Raw genomic sequence first — 4,658 nt, 5'->3', positions numbered from 1 at the left:
TAGATCTAGGAAAAGCAGTCATAATCTCATTAGCTGTAGATTTGCAATCTCATCCGAACAAGAAGAATATAGCAGATGAAGGCAAACACGCATACAAGAATCATATTCAATGTTCCTGCAAGGAATTAGTGCAATGTTAGAGAGTCGAACAAGCTGTTCCAAACAAACAAGACAGCAAGCTCCTATTGCAAACTTCTAGCATGCCAAAAATCAAGGCTTTCTATATAGCATTGGTCAATAAACTATCCCCTTGGTAATTACATCTAAGGAGAGAAAAAAAAATTTCGAGATCATCATCAATGGTTGATGAGTGAGCTATTTCAAGTTCTTATAAAAAAAAACTCTCCTAGACTACTAAACTACCAACCACATGAACATTTAAAACAAGTAGAAATAAAATGTCCAACTGAATAAAATATCAAACATAAAGTGCATATCTGAACTTATTTTCCTCCATGCACAATATAGATGCTATTGAATGAATAAATTTTCCGAGAGGTATCACAGTAGTTGTTAATTGTGCAAATTCAAAACAAGCCTGTTTGCATAAAACCAAGTCACCAAAGCATACAAAAATGCAAGTTCATCATCATGTGAAAATTAATTTCAGCGATACCAACATACCATATGCAGAGTTGCATCCCTGTAGCACAGTAAATAAGAACAAACTGAATAAGCAAAATTATCATCAATAAGCTCTTCTACGTGGAGCGTCCCTCCCGTCAGACAGTTGTTGATAAGTCTGATTGTCCATGCAGCAAATGGTTGCCATCTCTTTTTATTATCGATTATAATCAGTACACCCGGGCCGTCCAGAGGTCGGCAACAAACTGGAAGCTCACTAAATGTCTCAGAGCAGTTTAATATGAAAGAAAATGATTCACTGAAACACTTGAGCGATAAGGTTGATGAAATATGCAAAACATCTGTGAACAAAAACCACTTATAGAATAGAAAATTAAATTCTACAGGAGAAGTTGGAAAAACAGTAGATCGTAACACTCTAATAATGAAACTGTACCTCGAACAACGACCATGGCATCCAAAACGAATTGGCGGTAAACTTCGGGCTCTCCAGTTCGGAGTAGCAAGAGAAGAGAAACAATGGTCTCACAGATATATCCGTAGCGGGAACTACGGAAATTAGAACAAAAAGGATTAGTTATTTGATGCTCATTGGAAATGAATGTGTTTAGAACTAGGTTTCGAAATAGGTTTCGAAATGCGACCTGAAGGCAGGATCTGCGAGGAAGGGAAGGAGACGGCCGATTACAGGAAGTAGGGCAGCGGCCCGACCATGAAAGAAGACACCGGGGTAGTTACGGGCTGTGTGTGAGAGCAGCTTGAGAACCGCGTTGAAGTCCCTCCCGTTACCTGACGGATACATGATCAGAGTGACAATACGGGAGACGAAGGATGAAGTTCCCACGTACCTGTAGAAGAGGGGACGACATAGGCATCGAGAAGAATGGGCAGGACGACGCGGAACTCGGTCTCCACCGGATGGCTGTTGGAGGATGACGCGGCGTCGGAGGCGGAAGCGGCGATCCGCTCTCTCAGGTCGTGGATGAGGCTGGAGATGTTGTCCATTCGGGCAGTGGAGGCGGCAGCCGAGGCACTCCGCCGATCCGTGCTCTTCCTTGACGATTCGCCCTCTCCTCGCGCTCGATGCGACCAGTGAACGTCACTCGAGTTCGAAGAGTAAGCTTAATAGAAGACCAGGCATGCGAGGATGAAAGACCAATACAGTTAGGCGGGGGAGCGATGAGCTTAGCGAGTCAGGCTCGAGAGATGAGTTCTAAGTTAAGAAAGAGGGGCAAAGCTCAGAAGCTATGAGACCTACGCGCTAGCCAAGGGGGGCAAAGCTCAGAAGCTCAAAAGCTGCAGAAGAAACAGAAAAAGCGGGGCAAAGCTGAAGAGCTCATACGTCATGTATCAGACCGGTTAGGCGAGTCGTTACCTATATCGTAGCGAATAGGAGGACGCGAAGGTAAGGGCCAACGGCTAATTAGGTCGTGTCTATGTTGTACTTTAGTTTTCCTCTTCGACTAATATCAGACTTCTCATTTTGTCCTTTATTGTATGAATGCAGGATAGATGTGGGACTGGTGATATGGGATTTTCTTATGTTTGCCTGCCTCGTTTTCATTGGAGTTTCTCTATATTTCAGGTATTTAAGGTTTGCATTCTTTCTTCTACTTGTCACAATAGTTTTTCTTATTTGCATGAAAATCACAAAGCAAGTGAGACAAAATAAGAAAAGTAAGGGAAGGCTGCTCCTTCCTTTATCAATGTGAGTAATACAAATGGATGAGATGTTTTCAGCTATCGTTGTTGCCGAAGTTTTGAGTGTTGAGATTTGTCGAAAATCCTGTGTCCTTAATTTCTATAGTTCAGTTGAAGATCTGTCTGTGTCATTTTGATGCAAACGGCTAGTACTATTTCTTTGTGATTAAAAATGGTCTGATCATTATTCACAGCATAATTATAAATATCTTTTCAATCTTTAAAATAAGTAGGAATTAGGTTGAGATGCCATTTTGCTCTGGCTTGTTCTTCCTTACCGTGCTAGTAATGTATAAGACTTAGAAATAAGTGGATACATTCCCTGCAGAAGAATCACCTCTTGAACTTGTGAATAGAAATCTGAATGATTAGTTGCCGAAATTGATAACTTGACTTGCGAACAGACCCGTACAGAGGAGCCACAGGAGTTGATGAGTCTTCTACAATTTGTCGAAACCATTTGGATACGAATATGTTTCTGAGCTTCTGGTAGACTTTGAATCCAGTAGCAAAGATCACTAGGTCTGCATGTACGACTTCACCTTTGTCTATGACCAATCCATCCTTGCAAAAGGCGAAAGTGGTAGGTCTCTTCAAAGTGATGCTCCCTTCTTCCACTCTCTCATACAACTTTTCGGGCAGCATACCGACTAAACAAGAAGAATACCCTTGGAAGAAGCATACCATACAAATTGCACAAGGTATTTAGATAAATCAGTCATTTAGTAAGAACTTGGTAATCACAAAAAATTCATGTAAGATCCTAGGGTCTATATTTTTCCCTTCCACTTTCATAGAAAAATCTATGTTAAAAACATCGATAACCTAAGAAAAAAACAATAGTTCAGCAATCTAAAATATATTAAACCAAAAATGAGAAATGCTCAATATATTGAGTAAAGGTCACAAGTCATTTAGTCCCACTACTCATTCATTCATAAGTCACAATCAAGAGTAGAAAATTCTTCATAGCTTATGGTGATTGAAACAAGTGGCAAAAGATCATACGTTGATCCACACAGCCAATCCCAAGGTAAATCAAGGGGACTTTACCCTTAATGCAGTGGCTCCTGCATAGTGGAGGTCAGAAACCCAAAAAGTATTTCGATCCCATGCCCTCATATGATAGACTTTGCCAACAACTGCAACACGTGGGGACAAGACCATAATCATGATGCACTTGATACTATAAACTTTTCCATCATTTCCAAAAAAAAAGTCGACTTCTGCAAAGCCAATTAGGATGATAAACAAGATAAAGATAATATCAATTCCTTAATACCTGACGTCTCCTTAAACAGTCAGGACGAAAGGTGGGGCATCAGTTCTTGGGCCAGCAATAGTACTGTAAATGTAGAGTTTTTTGACTGGGAAATGATCAGGCCGTAACTCTAACGACGGCCCTCGATTAAAATCAAATAATCTGCATTCCCCCAGTGTCACAGAGCATGATGACATCCAAATGCATCGCATTGTCTCCAGTTTATCTGCATTGTCGCCTTGATCCCAAACGGGCATTTCGTATTTTCCAATCTGCGTAATTTTCCACAACCAGATAGAATGTAATGAAGACCGGCATCACTATCAATCACTATCAGCAGCAAAACCAAATGCAAGCCTCTCAAGACTATTTGCTGAGGCCCCAATAGTTTTGAACACATCATCAGTAAGAAAACCAGATAAAGAGAGATGTCGGAGGCCCTTGCAGGATTCAACGATAGCCCCAAAGCCAGCATCTAAAGGTTCTTGAGTAATATAATCAGGGGTGTAAGGCTGGAGGATGCCGAGCCGGAAGCATGTGAGATTGGGGCGATTATTAGCAATAGTAAGGAGGGCAGAATTAGTCATCCGCTGGCAAAAATAGAGAACATACTCGAGCATTACACAACCAGAAGAGACAGCAATAAGGCCATTTTCTGTGAGAGGACAGTAAGATGGATCACAAAGAAATATTCGCAATTTTCAGAGGAGTTTGCAAGATGATGCCACAGCAATAAGCCCGTCATCCTTAATTAAGTCCGTCACCTGACAAAGCATGTCCCATGTTAATATGCATACACAAACAGAAGCATTACATAGTATCAGGGAAATAAAATGATTATATAGTCTTTTTTGTTAATAGTGAAAGTTATACTAATACAATTCATTCCTGCAGCAAAAAATAAAACCAAAATAACAATTTAAGACAGCCTATAGTTATAAGTATGAAAAGATGTACACAGAAAAGACAAACTATCAATAAGGAATAAAAAACCATGCATATGTAAAAGTGAGATCCTATCACTGGAAAAAAAAATCACCATAATAAATCCAAGCAGCAAAAGAATACTAGTTAGTAAAAGTAGGAGTAAATCCTATTGAGTTTTCATTTG

At 40.2% G+C, this 4,658-nt stretch overlaps 1 long non-coding RNA gene and 1 pseudogene across 1 annotated transcript; both read right to left on the bottom strand.

Moving 5' to 3' along the window:
- Positions 1 to 472: 472 nt before the first annotated feature.
- On the bottom strand, positions 473 to 1,080 carry LOC141818042 (uncharacterized). The gene is made up of 3 exons (XR_012600894.1): positions 1,022 to 1,080; positions 625 to 926; positions 473 to 538 (listed from the first exon to the last, which is right to left on the bottom strand). It is a non-coding gene; the product is annotated as an uncharacterized LOC141818042 (long non-coding RNA).
- Positions 1,081 to 3,173: 2,093 nt separating this feature from the next.
- Positions 3,174 to 4,305, bottom strand: LOC141818043 (transport inhibitor response 1-like protein Os05g0150500; annotated as a pseudogene).
- Between the last annotated feature and the right edge of the window lie 353 nt (positions 4,306 to 4,658).

Source organism: Curcuma longa, unplaced genomic scaffold, assembly GCF_044706935.1.
Source record: "Curcuma longa cultivar G26 ecotype Majalengka, Jawa Barat unplaced genomic scaffold, ITB_CL_G26_1.1 contig_23088, whole genome shotgun sequence".
Classification (NCBI taxonomy): Eukaryota; Viridiplantae; Streptophyta; class Magnoliopsida; order Zingiberales; family Zingiberaceae; genus Curcuma; species Curcuma longa.
Note: the sequence above shows the minus strand (reverse complement) of the source record. Positions and strands in the feature narration are given on the sequence as shown.